Source organism: Dermacentor albipictus, chromosome 1, assembly GCF_038994185.2.
Source record: "Dermacentor albipictus isolate Rhodes 1998 colony chromosome 1, USDA_Dalb.pri_finalv2, whole genome shotgun sequence".
In the NCBI taxonomy this organism is placed as follows: domain Eukaryota; kingdom Metazoa; phylum Arthropoda; class Arachnida; order Ixodida; family Ixodidae; genus Dermacentor; species Dermacentor albipictus.
The window spans coordinates 150,411,763-150,432,011 of record NC_091821.1 but is presented as its reverse complement, the minus strand read 5'-3'; the positions used below and the strand labels follow the sequence as shown (position 1 = coordinate 150,432,011).

Below are 20,249 nucleotides of genomic sequence, written 5' to 3'. Positions count from 1 at the left end.
CTTTAACCCATGCACGTCACTTTGACGCGGTGTGTTCTTGTGGTTTTGTGACGTCGCGTATGTGACAGGCGAAGTGGGCAGAGCAGAGTATTATGACGAAAAAGGCGTCCGATCAAAAAATAATAATTTTTTTCGTTCGGTCTAATCATGCATAATCAGCGTGCACACATATCAGATGGGGGGTTTTCGGGGTTTTCGTGACGTCGCGTGAGAACCAGGCGAAGGGCGGCGGCGCGAACATCTTGCGACCAATCATGGAGGGCTGATTTCAGAATAGGAATAGAAAGGTTGGTATAGCTTTACGTTAAAGCGCCCCAGAAGCATGGGTGAAAGCATACTTCTCCACAGTAAAAGACTTTGTGCGGAGAAGACCACTTCTGTGATTCTCTTCGTCTTATTGGCGGCTGCCTACCTATTTGAAGCACGTAGTGTATGCGCGTCCAGGGGCTCTCATTCAGTTGCACTGTCAGGACACCTAAGCCTAAGAGCATCTGATGCCTCGCAACGCAGTGTGTGGTGTACGCGCTGCACGTTCAGCACTTGTGATGAATAGTGGCGAGGTAGTGGTACGACATGTTTTGCATTTCGAAGGCAGTGGGGGAGCAGAAAACGCAGACAGGTTGGTGCGGTATCGAGGCTTCAACCTATCTATAGGGTCTAGATTCATTTCATGCATGTCGGCAGCTATGCAGTTGTCAAAGATGGCACAAATGCAGCTGGAAGCGGGCAACTCGTTCTCGAAAGTATCCGTGGGGAGCCCTTCGGTAGGTCGCACGAAGTACACGAGCACCATAAGCTCCACATGTGTCAGCTAAATTACGTGTACGAGCCGCGCTCAAAGCAAGTACTTAAAATAGATGCAACGGCTATGTTTTCCATTGATTGGTCTGGTTTTTTTGGCGCAATAAAGCTACTCAGTCTTTACCCTGGGCCTCGTATATGACTCGTCGTGTAAGCGGCGCAATGCCCAGATATACAATACATGCGTGATAAGACATATTACGGCTCTCAGCGACAATGAGACAGGCGCTTTCGTTCAATAAACCTTCACAAGATACAAAAAAAAACTTATGAAAACTGAAGAAATAGGGGTAACCAAAGGATATCTCTGACTGGCTACCCTTGTACTAATGAAAGAATGAAATAAAGTATTAAAATAAGAGACAGAGAAAAATGAAGTGAACAAAAAAGCAAAAATTGGAGGCATGTTAAAATACTGGCGTCACACACAGTGTCACAAGGAGAAGAAAGAGGGAGAACCGAGGAGGCCCGATTTTTAATAATCATATCATGAGAAGCGAACAAAGACACCAAGAAAAACACAGGGGAAATTACTTGTACTGACTAATTGAATTAAAGAAATGACAAATTAATGGCAATGAAAGTAGATGAAGAAACAGCTTGCCGCAGGTCGGGAACGATCCCACGTCTTCGTATCACGCGTGCGATGCTCTAACACAGTGTCGCAGTTTCACAGAGTCACAGTTTGTCGCACAATCTGGTCTGTTTTAAATAACGCAGTACTAAACCCCAAATTCTTTCCCGCTCTCTTTGGGCTAACGCAGATGCCTGTCAGCTTGTGATAACTTGATTTTAATTCAACGTACCTAGCTCATCCTCCCACACGTTACGTTATAGACTAACATGTTTTTTATTCAATTCAAAATTTGTCACGGTTGGGAAAACCTATAGGTTAGCCAAATTATGTATTGGCGTACAAACTACCTAAGCTTCCCTGTGATCAAGGGAAGGTTTGTTTTTGTCATCTGTCTTCTCTGTTTCCGTGTCGTTTTTTCCGATAGAGCAGAGCTCCAGAGCATGAGCGCTTAGGTGAGAAAATGAAAATTTCGCTTTCACCTGTTAACACGGATCGCGAGCGTGAGTCATGACTTGTGTTGCGACACGGGGCTTGCGAAAGGTTTCTGCTACTTGTCTCATCATCATCACCATCATCAGCCTGGTTACGCCCACTGCAGGGCAAAGGCCTCTCCCATATTTCTCCAACAACCCTGGTCGTGTACTAATTGTGGCCATGCCGTCCCTGCAAACTTCTTAATCTCATCCGCCCACCTAACTTTCTGCCGCCCCCTGCTACGCTTCCCTTCCCTTGGAATCCAGTCCGTAACCCTTAATGACCATCGGTTATCTTCTCTCCTCATTACATGTCCTGCCCATGCCAATTTCTTTTTCTTCATTTCAACTAAGATGTCATTAACTCGCGTTTGTTCCGTCACCCAATCTGCTCTTTTCTTATCTATTTTCTTAGCTACTTGTGTACCGATCTAATTTATTTCCTTGTAACGTCTCACCCAGCCGCCGAAATATTGTGCTTCGATGGTTACAGCGCATCTCGGACGTAATCATTCAGAGAAGCATGAGAAAGAATTAGAGGATGTGAGGAATCAAGATACCGATGGAATCCGATGCCAGAAAACTTGATCAGAGGAAAAAGCGTTTGGCCAACAATAGAAATAATGAATGAATGAATGAATGAATGAATGAATGAATGAATGAATGAATGAATGAATGAATGAATGAATGAATGAATGAATGAATGAATGAATGAACGGGCCGCTTTAGGTGCCCCACTTCTGTCGCCTTTCCTCAAAGTCGATCTCTCTGCTTTTTCCCTCTTTCGTCTTTCTTCTTTCCCGCGCGCAACGCCGTCTTTCGCGCCGGCGCGGCGAGGGCGCGATTGCCGGCCTAATCGCTTAATCACCGCTAACGCCCGAACGTGACCGGGGCAGCGGCGTAGCGGCGTTGCCGTTCAAACCTTTGCGCGATCGATGCCCGCAGCCACGCGTTGTGTGTTCTGCTCCGCTGGGGTCCCGGCCGCCTCGTCCCACCCGAATTGTTTCTGGGTGCTGCGTCGAGGTGTTTAAGCCCGATTAAAGCCTGCAACAGTTTTTAATCGCACCTACTTTCGCGACGTTTCACGATTATCATCGCAAATTAGTGCGAAACGGCACTTCACTGTGGTAATGGTTTCGATTAAAACCTAAGAAACATCAGAAAACAAAAAAAGAAAAGGAAAAACTGTGAGTGCGTGGAAGGCGAGAACGGGTTGCATTGAAAGGCGGCTTATAACCTCCTCCACTTGCATAAGTTTTTTGTTTTTTTGCTTCTTACATCACCCTTCTGATGCGTGACGGGAAGCCGCAATCAAAGAAAACAAAGAAAACGCGTTGACAGTGGTGCATGCTTTTTTATATGAAGTCTGTGTAAATTGTGTTGCACCGAGTATTAAAAACGGGGCGCACTTTCGCTTTCTTCCAGCGTCAAATATTGGCGATTGAGTCGAGAGAAGTGTCGAACGAAACGAAAAGATTGTGTGTTTTATCGCGAGACGCTTTAACATGTATTGGTTAACGCGTGCTTCACGACTCTCTTTTAATACCTGTATCCGCTCTCCCCAAGTGCAGGGTAATAAACCGGACATGCGTCTGCATGGTTAACCTGTCTGCCTTTCCTTTCCCCTTAGATTCGCTCTCTCTCTCTTTCTCTCAACTCTCGCGTAATACTAAGCTTCCTTGTCCTCGTTTTCTATGGAGTTTTATTTTTCGTTGGTCTCGCATTTGCAGCTGCTGGTCAAGGCCCTCGACAGCCACCACACGTTGTGACTTGAAACAGGGACGAAAACCATGAACGACGTGTCGCAGGGAACGTTCTTTGGACCAGCACATTAAGGAATGGGCGCTTGAATTTTATGAATTTAGTCTCGCAGATAACTTTCGTTCATTAGATTCTGCGGAGATCGCGGAGGCTGATAGCATTATCCCAAAATATTAAATTAAGGTATTAAGCAGACCACTTTAACGTCGGTCCGGTCGTTACGCACACCGGTTATATACACGTAGCAATTAAATTAGGCGTTTTAGAATGAAGCAAATGTACGGTAGTCGAAAGCATTGCTGGCACTTTTTGTACCTTCCCAGCAGCAAACTACTGGATCTGATATTTCCGTAATCTGCACTTATATCGTTGTTTTCTTCTCAGTTTTACAGAGCTATGTTACTCTGGTCGCTTGGTGGGTGAAATGATTCAATCCGGCACTGAGCCTTCGCCGACTATGTTATTTCTCACTTGCACTGAACTTTCATAAATTGAAACAGAACTAGCGAGTTTCGATAAAAGAAACGTTTTGCATCGTTTGTTTCGATGTTTTCTTAAGAGGAGGTACCAGTTCGCGTATTATTTTGTCGTGACCTTTACCATTTCGTCACAAAAAAAGCCTATGATACATAAAGTGAGCCACATTTGTCATGATTGTAGCTCGACACTGGTAACAGTAAGTCACTACTCCATAGACTGCACATCAATATTATTTATAATTTTGCTGGTACCATAAGTATATATATGCGCCCTTCTTGGTGATCTCGAGACAACTCCCGTGTCTTAGCGATTGCATGTATAATCGGTTTAAGTGATCGGTTTGCCGGTAGAGAGAGAGCAAATTTTTAAGCTGGAGCAAGCGAAGTATTCTTCGCCTTTGGTGGGCAGTTTCCTCATTCCAGGAAACCACGGAGCCTGGCTTACGTCTGTCACAGTCAGAGAACACCCTTTGTGCCGTCATTTCACTGAAGGTTAGCCTAACCTACACAGGTGAGACCTATATCGGCACACGCCTTGCATCAGCCGTCCTACTTAAATAATCTGGTCCAGTCAATGTGTTTCAGCAGCGCTTCCTCTGAAGAGGAACATTTTTACCGCGTTGAACGAAAATTTATTCACCTCACTTCATTTGCTTTATTTTCCAAGGAACACTGTCTAATAATTACCGGAAAGTGGGTCACTTCCAATAAGAGAGGGAAAAAAAGAGTGGGGGGCAAAAGGGGGCGTTGCAGGAATGCCCGTTATTATTGCCCACTCGTGCTTTTTTTCTTCTTACGTCTTCGTTTTTATTTTTTATTTTTGGAGCGAGAGGGAGCAGGGTTGAAAGGGGGAGAGATGGAACCGTTGTTTCCCTTCAGTAACGACCATCGCAGGCGGACGTACGCGGGCGTCTGGCCTGCAAAGGCGATATAGTTTCTGTTTGGTTGCTCATCTGGCGAGAGCCTTGAAGCAGGGCTCATTAAGTGGCTGCCGAGTATTTGCGGAAGCCGGCGCTCCGTCCCAGTGCGGCATCAGCAACGCTGTGCTTTGAAGTGTAAACAATCGTGGAATGAGCTTCGGCCAACACACAGTCCGGGAATGCCTTTCGGCTGTGTCGGCGGCCCTATAGGTTCAAGAATTTGGGGAACGCTAGCCTTTTCTTGTGGCGGCGGCAGCCTGCACCCTTCTTTGTTTCGACCGCCTAGAGTTCGTCTTGCGTTCTCTCTCACTTTCCCGGTTTTCTTTTTCTTCTTCTTCCAGAAATGCTACTATCGGACCTTCGTTGCCTCTCGCCTCCCCCTTCGCCGCTCGCTCCGCACGTTCTTTCATCTCCCTCTCGCCCATACTCTTGCCTGAGGCCGCTCGCTGGTGTTTCTGTAGCGCGCAGCGCGTTTTCCGCGAGTTTTGTGTTGTTTTACGTGTCTTTCTTTCGTGAAGCTTCTGGCGCCAGCGCTGCGCTCTTGAATCGGGCTCTTGAGGGAAGGGAACAAAGCAGCTGGCCGACACTCAGAACGGAGATGCAGCGAAAAGCAATCTCGAGGCACGCGGGATGCCGTCATGTGCTGGAGAATTATAAGCGCTAAAGAAACAAGTAAAATAGTGCGCCAGTCTGTCGTTTCGTGGGAACCGAATAATTTCGTTCCGTACTCCTTCATTTTATTTTGCTGTCGTTTTTGCTTTCGCTAACCTGGGCGGCGGAAAGAGTCTCACATAACCAGGGCACGAACAATATTTAAACCGGCTACACTGTACGCTGCCGAGCAATCTCCTGACAATATTGAATGCGCATTTTATCAAGGCCCAGTACTAAGCCTGAAACACTTTTGTACTGCAATGCAAAAATAATAGAAAAAAGCATTCTATATATTTTGCAAGTATATATCGCCCACTAATGCGAAGCAAGGCCTTTGATTCTGAGCGTTGTGAATTGTGCATAAGTAATTATCCCCAGCCTTCTTTGTGAGCTGCAAAGAGCCGTTCAAAATAAAATGACATATAATTCGCGTGGTTTTGCAGACGTCGATCCGGTTTGGCAAAAACTTGAATTTCCAATAAAAGACAGAACGCCCCCCCCCCCCCCCCTCCGGCCCCTTCATTAAGAAAAAATATGAATGCGTCTTATCAAAGCACAAGTACCCCACTGTCACATCGCGGTGCGATAATCTGGATTTCAATGTGGAGGCGGTCACATTAGGCACAAATTACTTGCTTTTTATGGACTTTTTTCGGCAACACGTCCGTTGAGCCGCCAACGAGCATCAAGTGACGTCAAGAAAGCATCATTAGCCCGCCCACTCCGCGGTGCTCTCGTGACCACATTGCTTGCTGCGAATTTTTACCAACCGCATAAATAGCACAACAAGCAACAGAAAACAAGAGAAAAGGAAGCAAGCAAAGCAAGCTGCGACGAGACATTCTTGCCTGAATAAACAAGTAAATCGCAAGCAAACAAACGCATTAGTGTAGTGGAATGCAAGAGAAACTGTAGGCTGAAGGCAACCAGCTACATCAAAGTGCGAATACTTGCTCGGGTCAAAATGGGCGTTTTCTTTGTGACGGGCTTCTTACGCCATCCGACATTGACCGAGTCAGCCCTAACAGCATTCTCGAAACTCCGCCATATTTTCGGATGCGATCGTAGCGCATGAGGCAACCTCTTGAAGTCAAAAAATAAATTACCGGGTTTTACGTGCTAAAACCACCAAACGATCATGAGGCATGCCGCATAGTTGCGGACCCTGAATTAATTTTGACCGTCCGGGGCTTGTTAATGTGCACCCAGTGCAGGAGTATTTTTACATTTCGCTCCCCGTTAAAGATGTGGCCGCCGCTACCGGAATTTGCTTCCGCGCTTTCGGGCTTAGCAGCGCAACACCGAAGTCGTCTTGAGTCTCAGACGGAAGGGACAACGGCAACACTCCGCTTGTGCGCTTTGGCCGGCTACAAAACGCTCGCGACTATCGCAAGTGCCTTGCATGAACACAACGCATGTTTTGTGGAAAGAGAATTGGTGTCGGCGCTGATTCCAGTTTATAAATAATTTCTCGCTGTCGCTTGCCTAGCAGAAGAAAACTTGCTGCTCCTCAGATAGCTTTCGACAGAACTAAATTTACGTGTTGATGGGGCTTTGATGCGTAATATTTCGCAACGACATGTGTTCCTTAATGTACCGTTTGCACGGGAACTGGTGCGGGCACTGAATAGCTATGCTGCAGCAGCATGCTTTGACCAAAAGAATGGCATGCTGCACACTTTGTAACCACCCTGAATTAGGCTCTGCCCTTCCCGCAACGAACGGATATGGACATTTCGTGTCTTAAAATTATGCATTGAGATTGACACGGCCACAGAGGCGGCATTGCATCAAGTCCCGTCTGTCGGGAAAAAGGTGTTTATTGTGTGTGTGTGTTGTTTGTGCTCCCTCGTGCGTGCGTGTGTGAGTGTGTGTGTGCGTATGCATGAGTTAGAAGCACGAAAGTATAGCGGTAATAATGAAATATATGTTAAGTTTGTGTCTATAGACAGTTTTATCGGCGAGGAGGAACGTAGCCTCGAATCAGAGCTACCAAGCCACTTTTCTCCACGCACTGCTAAGTGCGGATCGCTTTTTCTAACAGCGGTAGCTTGGAACGGTAGTGGTGTTATTGAGAATTACTGCGATTGTAACGCCTTCCATCTGCGATTGCTGCGTTTTCAGATGACTCAGATTAAACGGTTTATCATTGTGCTGTATTCGGCTGCAAAAATAACTTTCGGAAGCGAACGTGAAGTGTATCTTCAGCTGCGTGAACTCCGTCACTGCGGTTATAGACGAACGTTAAACAGAAAGGACTTCACGCCATCGGTTTTGCCTCGTGTATGTTCAGAAGATTTTGTTTCTATAGTCAGCGCATAGCGACGAACTCATGATAAACCTCGCATATGAGCGAAAGGTGCGTTTTCGAGTCGTTTATGGTCAACTGGTGCGAATGGACTAAGTCAAAAGTGCACGCACAATGTGGTTAATCTGTTAAAATGCGTTCCATAAGATTATCGTGCTTGGCAACTAACGTTATGGTGGAAGTTGACCAGCGACGTGTTATGAAATCAGAGTACGGGCTGACAAAGAAAATGTAATCAAAGTCATGCCTTCAGTGTGACGGCCGCTGCTTGTCCACTTGTACACTGTCACGCCTTTCGCCGCCAAGCTGTCTGGCCGACGCCTCAGCTGTAGCATGCTGTATCACTTGAGCGAATAAAGTTGTTATTGAGGAGAGTATTTCATTTTTTGAGCTCTCCCGGAGACAGCGAGGTGCCCTTGCGCAGGCACCGCTCAAGACCTAAGAGAGCGTATATTATTTCAACGCGTGGTGGTGCACCCGGTTGATCGTCGCATATTCGCAGCCACTGTCACCAAGTCGTTTTATCGAGTACTCCGTTTTAACAGTCCTCCCGATCGAGTTATTTTACAGCTCTTTAATTCGCGAAGCTCAATGCCCATGTGCAATGCAAAAAGCGCTTAAAAAGTTGTGCTGCGAAAATTTTACGAGTACGAAAGCTACTAGCAGTTCTTTCCCAGGAACTTCGCTAATTTCCTGGATTGGGATGCACGCTCCTGCGGCGTACCGCATGGCACAAGGGGATACTTCTGATTGTTTTCACTTGAGTGATATCTTAATAGAGTTCAAAGTCAAAACAGAATGTAGAATAACATGTAAGTTCTGCGTATCCTGCGTATCGACAATGCTGACTCACCTCCTGTGTCGATAGTGGGCAGAGCTGTGGTAGCGTCTACGTGGCCGCCGCCGTCTGTTAATGCGGCTATGTCGAATATCAGAGCTGAGTAACGACATCCTAAAAAGTTTCCCACTCACCAAACCTTGTTGGAAAACACGAAAACGTGCAACTCGTCGTCAACAGCATGTTCGCTGTGCACCATCCAGCGCGATCCCACATACGAGCACGGCGGCGTAACGTGCCGGATGATAGACGGCGCTGTTATCGTAAAATGGCGACACCCTCTATGAAACGGTCTATAGAATGGCTTATAGGGGTTTAAGAACGAAATCCCCTGTGTTGCGTGGGTCGTTGCCCAACAGCTATATAGTTCCTAAGTTAGCTCTGCCGCAAATCCAAGAATAAATGGCGTGCTGATGAGATGGATTCGCCGGAAGACGAACTCTACTTGAATATGCCCCCTCCTCTCCCTCCCCCCAACATTAATAAACCCGGTCCATTTAGTAAATAAGTGCAATTTTCTGACCGCAATATTGCAAGTACTATCTATACAGCTATGCAGTTGAACGACATATTGCATACTGTAGCTGTTCAGTCGTTCCCTGTTAAACGATCAAGTTAAAGAAACTTCCTACCCCGGAATAGCTCTGTCGCCCGCAAACCCGTCCAACTGCACTGTGGTTGAAGAACGATTTTCATGCAGTGCTTTGGAATGGCTTAGTAAACTTGTGTCTTTATAAGTGTGCTACCGATCAACATTTATAGCAAATAACACTTTTCAGGCTCCGATAAAACAGGCAAAACTGTCAGTCAGAGCTTTTGATGGATAATCAGAGGAATTTAAATAGGGCAATGTCTAACATTTTCCTTTCTTTTTCGGTTGAAATGGAGTGCTTTTCAAATAATTTATACATCGCGTGTTAGTCCCAAAGTGTCCATTCTTAAGGCAAAATAAGCAAACTTCAGCAATTTATCCGGTCTGAGTCTATTATTGCGACTGCGACTGAATTTTTTTAACTGGTTATATAACGCTCTTGCAAAAATTATATAGCCAACGTTCGACAATTCAATTAGTCTGTAGCCCTAACATCTCGCACATTTTATGTGTAAGAACTTTTCGAGATTAAAACTCCATGGATTTTGGCAAAGTATTAAGGAAGGATCCCCAGCTTCAATCTTGCATGTAAGGCAGAGAAATGCTTCGCATGCATTGTAAAATTTAGCGAGAGTTCCAATATGCTCAGGTCTTTTCGAACAAAGGTAGCTGTTCAATGATTAGCTGAATTTATTGTACACATATTGTAACGGGCCAACTAAACCAGTAAAAGTGTTAAAGAGACGCAAAACTGGCTACGAGTTCGGGGATTGCACCATAGGGAAGATTACTAAAGAGTACACTGGTAACATTGAAACCAAATAATGTTACCGTGTTTTTTACAGGACTTTCATTGGAATATATTCCCAAGATTACCATTGGTCCCATTGAGACATTTAGGATTAGAGGCCGATTATACAAATCAACATACGTGAAAGATAAAATTTGGCATCCATCTGAGAACAACTTTCTCCTCCTTACGGGTTTTTTGCATAACTCATTTGCCATGTTAATTCAGTCTCTCTACGCTTTCAGTTATCGATTCTTTCAGCCTCACTTGCAGTCTTATCGCCTCGTGGTTAGCTCAAATCGTAAAGCAACCACCCGAAAAGGCGATGATCCCTGGTTCGACTAATTTTTCTTCAACTGCGTGAGAACATGCGCAGAAGATATGAGATTGTTTCTTCCTAGCCGCAAGTGGTCGAGCTGCCGGCCTATCTAATTGTGAACGTTACAGTCATAGCACAGAGAGACAGGTGCTGTGTGCTACGTTAGGCACGGAACAGCCAGCCACTGTTAGGACAAAAGATACTTGCACAATGGTCACCATGGACGTGTGGCTAAAGGCAGATAGAGCACTAGTTTCGGGCCTGCGATCTACGGGCCTTCGAGATAGGCTGTGATAGTGACGTGTGCGGCTTCAATTTTGTGCGCCGATTTGCGTTGTGATATATCTTTTTAGTTCCTTTTGCCCCGCGCCGGATGGCAAGGCGGACGTTTTCTAGTTAACCTTACTGGATTTCCTTTGTTCCTCTCTATGTCTTCAAGTGCGGAGCTTTCTTTCTGAGGAACCCGCATAGGTTTCTTTTATACGGGTTTGTTTTGGCGTTTCGTGCTAGAGTCCAGGTGGATGGCAGTTTTTCCCTTTCATGAAACATCCTCCACCTTGAGCGTTTCCGCACTCATTTGCCAAATCAACATTAACATTGCTGCTACTCTCATGAGCAGCTTGCAACGCTCTAGGTAGACTTTTCTAAGAGGTCGGATCGAGTCATCCACTTTTTTCCGTTTCTTCTTCTATAGTGGCGTACAACTTTAGGAAAAAGGGGGCGTTTACCCCTCCGAACCAGACGCACACGAGCATCCACCAGTGGGCGCGCACTCTGGACTGACGTCATGAGCCCGACGGCCGGTGACCCCGTCGACGGAGAAGATGGCCGCCCGCGCTTCGAACTGGGTGAAGTCGCGTCAGCTGTGTGCTTCAGCCCCTCGTCAGAGTGAATCCCAGAACTGTTTGTCATGGTCTATCACGCCGGTAATATTACTGCGAGCTTACGATGTGGCATTTGTGCCGCGTGCGTTTATTTTGAGCCGGGATCCGGCGAAGGAACATTGCAGCGAGCATTGCTGACGCTGCGCTACGCTTTGCCTGAAAACAGGATCCCGCTGTGACCGCTACGAACACACATCGTGCGTGTTTGTTCCATGTTGTTTTATTTCGCTCCCGAGTGAAGTTACGACGAGAAAAGTTTGCCAATGACTAGTGCCTACTGTTAGTGGCGGGTGTGTTCGTGTACTGTGTCGCTGCGTTTTTCGTCAGACGGGGTGCAGTGATGGAGCAAAACCATTCTCAGGAGAAATCAGAAAAGTGTGCGCGCATGAAACAAACCCACGAGTGCCTCAACAGAAAATATTTGCAGAAGAATCCTTCAACCATAAAATTTGTCGCCGTCAACTTAGCGTGAACGATCATTGTAACAGTGAGACAGCCGAGCATCTAGCGGCAAGTGTTCGAGCATTGTGTAGCACCGTCGATTGATTGCTTTCCACCAGTGCTCACTGCACGCGCAAGCTGTAGAATGCCTGCTGTGGCACATTCACGCATAAGGGTGTGTTGCCAGTGCTCGATATGGTTTCCCACAGCACAGCTTCGCGCTGCTTTTCGATCCTCGTGATATGTCGCAATTAAAAAGTCGCAAGACAGTGTTAAGAGAATGGTAAAAAAAAAGCATACGAGAATGTAGGCACAGCAGCTTGTGAACCCGCTCCTATAATACCTCTACCCGCGTCTGTTTGTAAATGTGTGTATGTTTTCTTCATCATCATCATCATCAGCCTGGTTGCGCCCACTGCAGGGCAAAGGCCTCTCCCATGCATCTCCAACAACCCCGGTCATATACTATTTGTGGCCATGCCATGCCTGCAAACTTCTTAATCTCATCCGCCCACCTAACTTTCTGCCGCCCCCTGCTACGCTTCCCTTCCCTTGGGATGCAGTCCGTAACCCTTAATGACCATCGGTTCTCTTCCCTCCTCATTACATGTCCTGCGCATGCCCATTTCTTTTTCTTGATTTCAACTAAGATGTCATTAACTCGCGTTTGTTCCCTCACCGGATGTTTTGCTGCTCTTTTCTTATCCCTTAATGTTACACCTATCATTCGTCTTTCCATAGCTCGTTGTGTCGTCCTCAATTATGTTTTCTTGCGTTTATCTAATTTCTTTTATTTCCCACATTTCTTTATATTTGAGATTTTCTTAGTTTTCGCGTTTGTGTGTGAATACGTGCCTGCTTCCATGCATGTTTGCGCTTACTCTTATTTCTGTCCTTTGATTTTATATTAGCATTTGTTTTTGCTAGTTTTCTTTCAGCAAAGTGTTTTTACACATTTTAATTAAGCAATCTCACTCAAAGCACTAACTCCTGTAGACTGCAGGAGTTAGTGCCTACTCGCCTACTCGCTGCCTACTTGCTGTGTTTTCTGTCCTCGCTTCTCGTGTTGTTGCCGCAATGTGATTAACCAACTTGCTCAAAACAAATTTTAATCGCCTATGAAAACGTAAAGGTTGACAAATACATTTTTTTTTAAAAGCGTCATGTGGGTTGCACAGTAACATTGCCTCTTACCTCTGTTCATGTTTATGCATCAGTGCATGTGGCAGCTCGCCAGAAGTGCGCATGAAAGGCTGCATATTGTGAAATAACACCTTGCTATGCTGTTGCATTTTTCATGCTTTCAGTCCTAGTAAACAGACGGTTTCGCTGCCCATCACATATGATGGTAAAAATTTTCAACATGGCGGCGTCTCATTTCCTGTCTGACGCTTTCATTGTTACAAAGACATTTTTCAATGAATGGAGCCTAGAAAAGCAATGCACTGAGAGCTTTTGCAACTTTCACCATTTATTACTTCACCAATGTGATTGTCTGAACCTGGCACTCGCTATGCCAATGGCTTGTGAATAAAAAAATTGCCTCAATAAAACACATTCAACTTTACTAAGCATTTTTAGTACAAACAATGCTAGCAGAGCTATTCAGGATGTATAATTGTGCTTACGTTGGTGTTACTTGCTTAGTCAGTTAAACAAATACAACAATGGCTACAGCATGACTGCGATATGAAGTGAAGACGGCAAGCGGTGCCTTTCAAGTGTGCCCTCGACTACTGCTGTAAATAGCTACCCAAATGAGTTTTCTGAGCCTCAATAAGCTAATGATGTTTGATAATTGTTCTCTTATTCGCATTACTTCCCTGGGCCAGATAACCAAAATAAACAATGCAACCACATGGATGTGCTTTTTCATGCAAGCTGCAAACAGTGGCTTTCATTATCGCGTTGATTATTGCCATTTCACGAACAATGGATACGGCATGACTGCGCTTTCACGTGCAGACTGCTAATGGTGCCTTTCAAGCATGCCCTGGACTACTGCTATTAATAGCTACCCGAATGAGTATTTTCAGCCTCACTAAGCTAATGATGTTTTGCTGTCTTATTCACATTACTTGCCTGAGCCAGATAACCAAAATAAAGAATGCGACCACATTAATGTACTTTTGCATGCAAGCTGCTAAAAGTGGCGGTCAATTTCGCATTGACTACTGCTGTTTCACCTACAATGGCTATAACATGGCTGCGCTTTGAAGTGCAGACGCTAAAGGTGCCTTTCAAGCGTGCCCCCCGAGTGCTTCTATTTCACAAAAGGGCCCATCAAGGTCAACGGTGGTTGACCAAATGAGTTTTCTCGGCCTCACTAAGCTAGGGATGTTTGATAACTGTTCTCCTATTCGCATTACTTGCCTGAGTCAGATAATCAAAATAATGCAACCACATAATTATGCTTTAGCATACAAACTGCCAACAGTGGCTGTCAATTTCGCAATGACTACAGCTGTCTCACCTACAATGGCTACGCATGACTGCGCTTTGAAATGCAAAGTGTAAAGGTGCCTTTCAAGCGTGCACCGACTACTGTTATTTCATCACAGGGCCCGTCATGCTCAATGGTGGCTGCCCAATAGAGCATTTTGGGCCTTCTGACATTGGCATTATTCATCTCAACATGCTGGAAAAAACAGTAGGGGCAGCACAACTACCTGGAAGCAAGCCGCCTAACAGGGGCATGTTGCTCTGCATTGCGCTTATTTGTTCAAGTGGCTTGATGAAATTAACAATGACTGTGCGGTGGAGTAACCCGAGCCCACAGTGTGTTATTGTTATTACATGGCTGCATGTATTCGCCTTTAGGGGCATGTAAAGCTTGACAATGGCTCGAACACAACTGCTATTGTTTTCCTTTCGACATGCTGGCTGCCAACATTGGCGGTCAATTTCGCCTCGGCTGCTGCTACTTCACCATAGAGCCCGTCAACTCGAGAATGGCTGCCCTATAGTGAGCACTTTGGGCCTCACTAAGCTAATGATGTTTTATAACTGTTCTCTTATTCGTATTATTTGCCTGAGCCGGACAACCAAAATAAACAATGCAACCAGATGAATGTGCTTTGGCGTGCAGGCTGCTAACAGTGGCTGTCAATTTCGCGTTGACAACTGCTTTTTCGTGGCAAGCTGGACAGTGGCCGCCCGAATTAGCATTTTAGGCCCTACATAGTTATTCAGTGTGAATGATTGTATTTGCATTTGAGCACGTTTCCATGACAGTACTTATGCTGAGCACTATCTGTGCAGCACGTTGCTTCTTCAGAATTGAGCTTCCATTAACAGGAGTAGGTCAACCAAATGAACTGCTTATTTATTTGAGAGGTCATGGAAGAATGGTTGGCTGCTGCGAACACGCCGGCAAAATTTTGGTAGCCCTAATAAGGGCTGTTCTTTCGTTAATAAGAATCTGTTATGCTTCGTCGAGTGGCTCAATGCCAGACAGCTCGCAGTCGGAGTCGCTTTCTTCAGTGTCATCTTCACCCAGTCGGATGATGATGGGTTGGATGTGGTCACTACCAGATGTGTCAAGCCTGAACTTTGCATCCAGGTCCATCACGTGGTGAATGTTCTTCCTCCAGTCTTCCGCCGTTACGTGTTTGATTTTTTCCCTGAAGACGTCTTCGATCGTGGACAGCTTGAAGTCTCTGTTGTCCGCAGCGGTGCCATTTTTCACCTTTGCCCACACGAGCTTAATAGGATTAAATTCGCAGCGGTACGGTGGGGGCCTGAGTACAATGCAACCGGCTCCTTCAGCTGCATTGTCTACGATGTAGCTCAGAAAGTGTGGCTTTACAGATGCTACCAACTCAAGCAGCAGTTTTTTCACCATCCTTTCGCTGTAGGTGATGTTTCTGCTTTCGAACCACTCCTGTATTTTTCCTACTTCCAAGCTGTCGTCGGCAACTTCTCTTCTCGCCGGGTATGGTAAGGCGCATTGTCCAGAACAACGATGCTACCAGCTGGCAACCTCTGCAGAACGTCCTGAAACCATCCTAAGTAGCGATTGCCGGCCATTTCTTCGTTGTAGTCGGCTGTTCTTTGGCCTCAGACTACACCTAAGCAGCCGTCGACAAAGCCATCCTCGTTGCTGATGTGCTTCACAATCAGGCGCTGGCCTTTTCCAAAAGGTTGTTTCAGACCCATCGACAGGCCATTTGCTCGAGCGTACAGGCGTCTCCGCTTCTGCACCACGGTGTCTGTCCACACGAACGACCGAGTGTGTCCCGCCGTCACCCATGTCTCGTCCAGGAAAAAGATCTTTCGGCCTTCCGCCCGGTAGCGCTCCACGTCACGAAGGCAGCGATTCCGCCATTCAGCGATGTCATCCCAGTGGATAAGCAGCGAATTGCGGCTCCTCTTTTCGTGCTTGAATCCGATCTCGACAAGCAGACGACGCACAGTACACCGCTTCAGTGATGGGAGATCCATACGCTTCGAGAACTCGTTAGTTATCTTCTTGACCGTCGGTATCTCGTTGCGGTGAAAAAAAATCGTGTGCACATGACCTCAGCGCGCACAACGTGAAGCTGTCATACTTCGTCCTGCGTCTTCTTTCCTCTGTATTTCGTGGGCGCTTTCGCGAGGGCGTCGACAGTTTGCCACCTGAAATATGCGACGCTTTGACCTCCTTCATTTTGAACGCTGTGCTTTCGCTGACACCGAGCATCTCGGCGACAAACTTGATCGTGACCTCCACGCTTGGTTCAGGCTCCCTGTTACGCCAATACGTGTAGCAGTGGAGGATCATGTTGCGTGAATCGCTATTCAGGATATGGCCACTCTTGTTCTTCTTGTCGAGGCTCCTTGGTGGTGTGGACATCAAGGCGACACAAGGCTCGTTCGGCAACAAAGTCCGACGTCAGCTCGCTGGGCTCCACAGTGGAAAACTTGCACGTAATGCCTTGCGCGAAGTGGCGAGATTGCAGGCTTGCAGATAAAAAAAACTTAAAAGGAAAAAATTTGTGAGAACACAAAACCAAAAAATTTTAATTTTATGCTATTTAAAACCAAGAATGTTTATTTAAAACGATGAATGAAGCATTTTTTACCTTCCTGCCTCGACCGTATTCTCGCCCCAGGTTTGTAATGGTTGCGATAAATGCATTGTGTTATATAAGTACTTGTTCAATAGCAACCGATCCATTTTAAGGTTCGAAAATGAGTAGTAGATACGCCGTGTACATGTGAACAAGCGCAAAAGCCATGCAGAGCTGCTCTTTCTACTTTTGTGACTTGCAACGAAGCTAAAGAGCAGACGGTGGGCAGCGTTGTAGAAGGCATGGGATTATTTTCCCGTCGTTATCCGGCATTTGCTGTAGCAGATGAGAGCTATACTAAACCAGTCATCAAAATCCCAAAGTCTTTATTTATACCGAGAATTACGCGTTACAGGAGCACGATTTTTTGAGCGGGACTATTTTAGTCGCGGAGGCAATCAGCCGTCGCGCTTGGGGTCATCAGGGCGGAGCCTCCCCTTTTTTCTAAAGTTGTACCCAACTATAGAACATGCCAATGTTGAGACTGAGCTGTGCTCATTCTCATCATTGGCTCGCTCTAATGGTTTAATTGTTAATAGCCTTCTCTTCGAACTTGCTTGCATTATCTCATCTTTAAAGCAAAGTTGTCAAATTTCCCCGCGGCTTTAGGCCTTTATTTGGAACCGCTTCTTTCAAACGTATTTCACTCGAATAACGTCTATTGACATTGGATTATTTTGTTAAAATAATAATTTACGCGAACGATATTGCACTATTCTGCACGAAAAAGCCCAGCGTCGCAAAAAGTCGTATCAACAAAAGTGAAATTCAATGCTGATACTGTAGCGTGAATATATATACAGTAAAAGCTCGTTAATTCGAACCGCAAGGGGAAGCCGCTTCAGTTCGAATTAACGAAAGTTCGAACTAACGAAAGTGAAGGAGGGCAACAGTACACTGCGATTTGGAAGCAGTAGGGCATGTCAGAAATTTGGCGTGTCAGAAAGTGATGGCGTGTGCCGTGGGCACACGCCATCTCCAAGTCGAAGCTCTGGGTCCGACTGTGCCACACCATCGATGTCGACCGAAACGAACGTTAGCCGAGGCTTAACACCATCCCAATGAATCACGACGGCCGATACCTCCTAAGCTGAAAACAGAGGTGCACAACCGATGAAGACTGCCGAGACAAAGACGCTGAACATGTGAAGGTGGCGAAGGCCCTGATTCGTTGGTTCTTGATTGCAAGCGCAGCTGCGACCTACTTGATTCGCTGTGTTACGATGGCGCTTGCCGTGCCATCTCCGCACAACATTAGCAGCTGTACAAGATTTGCAAAGCCTCCGAGATTCGCAACGGGCATGAAGTCTCGGAGGTTACGTAGAACGGAGAGGCGGCAGCCGCCGCTGCCTTCTGGCTGACCCCGCGTCGGTTAGATTTTTGTCCGATTTTGCCTTCTCTCGCCGTTCTCTCCGTTTCGGAGGCAATACAGCCTTGTGTGTAGGCAGTAGGCGCGTTTCTCTGGCCGTGTGCCAGGCGAGCGTAGTTCGAATTATCCGTGAGGGAACCTTCTCGCGTTCGAATTAACGGACTTTTTTATACATAGTCTTCTATGGAGCTTGGCCGGACCAAATTGTACAGTTCGAATTATCCATAAATTCGAATTATTGAAGTTCGAATTAACGAGCTTTCACTGTATATATATATATATATATATATATATATATATATATATATATATATATATATATATATATGCGATGCGAAAGGCAGGGAGGTTAACTGGAATAACTTCTGGTTTGCTAACCTGCACCGGGTAAAGGGTAAAGGGTAAAGGTAAAAACTTCAAAAGTACCTTGACCGACTTGTGATGTGACCACTGTATAGGCAGGCGTTCCAGCATTGTCACTGAATGGACTCGTGTTCCACTAAAGTACCAGGGCATGCCACTAAACGCGTAATAAGCACGCAATACCAGAAAGAGGGAATTCCGGCCCTTGAACGTCATAGTGAGATGGTTGTTCCATGTCGCCTTTAAATTTTTGAAGAGTTTAATCCCGAAATACGTTTACAGCAAAAACACTTACCGCATATTGCTGTGTACGGACAATTGGTGGACGTATTGTAGACTGTGCCCAGATTTACATGCAGATTTTTCAACCAATCTTAGAAGCTTTTCCATGGTCTTGGTTATTCTTAAGCAAATTAGACATGATCATATTTAGCTAACATTTATTGTGCATATAGCGCATATTTATCTGCGGTAAGTAGTTTCTGGTGATGTTTCTTTTTTCTTTTTTCGTAAGTTGCCGTCGCATAATCTTGTCGCTATCGCAGTTTACCTTTGCCAATGTCTCGCAAAATGTAGCTTCCTCTAGTTTTTCGCCACGATATTGTAAGCGTGGGGTTTACATTAAGGTTAAGTTTTTATAGTTAACTTTTCTAACGAGAACTTCCACTCAGTATCGTAAAAAACACTTTGTGTCCTTTTACCCCTCATTAGCCCACGAGGCTGCGGTTTTACAAAGCATGTTCAAAAAACGCATATTTATCCTTCCTAGCTTCACGTTGTAAACTCACCGGTGGCTTAGCGGCTGCGGTGTTGTGCTGCTAAGCTCGAGGTCGCGGGATTCAATCCTGGCCGCGGAGGCCGTATTCCGACGCAGGCGAAATGCAAAAACTCCCCTATCCCATGCACTGGAGACGCTCGCAAGATCCCATGGTGTTTAAAATTAATTCGGAGTCCCCCACTCCAATGTGCCTCGTAATCAAATTGTGGTTTCGGCACGGAAAACCACAGAATTCATTCACATTGTAAATTATTTTTTTTTTACCTGCTGGGTTTGTGAAGTACACGAAACGATTGACCTGGTCTTATTAGCTTCAAAGGTGTAGTTCTGTTTGAGGATGTCGTTTAGAGAGCCATAAAGAAAGACTTCAATATCAGTCCTCATATCAAACCATAGCTACTGCCAACTTGTCATGATGATATAACAATCAATATGTTTTTTTTTTTTTATTGTGGTAGCAACTTATGGATCATCGAGGTGCATTCACGCCATTGCCGTGATGTCTTGGTATCCACGGCGCACGCGCTGCCAAAGGTTGGAGGAGGTCGCAAGCGAGGGCCGAGGGCAAAGGTGAGAAGACGTGCGTTGCTTCGCAAGCCCATTAGAAGGTCTGCAATGACAAGCGCGGCGCGCAATCTGTTTCATTGCGACAACGACAAGTGGACGCACACCGTCACGCTCCACTCATCCGGCTCTGCAGCAAAAGCAGGGCAAGGTTATTCTGCATTCCGTTGCTGGCGTGAGCGTTGTGCACACACACGGCGTTCCTGCTGAGCAGCTATATGCAAACACTGGTCTGAGCGGAACGGAGCGACATAAATGTTAAGCTAAAAGTATCCAACATTTTCGTT

At 45.9% G+C, this 20,249-nt stretch overlaps 1 long non-coding RNA gene across 1 annotated transcript in view; it reads left to right on the top strand.

The window, feature by feature from the left end:
• Positions 1–20,249, top strand: part of LOC135903042 (uncharacterized) — a 53,015-nt gene that overhangs the window by 25,382 nt on the left and 7,384 nt on the right. Inside the window, exon 3 of the long non-coding RNA XR_010564693.1 lies at positions 19,857–19,968. This is a non-coding gene — a long non-coding RNA (uncharacterized lncRNA). The remainder of the gene's footprint in view (positions 1–19,856; positions 19,969–20,249) is intronic.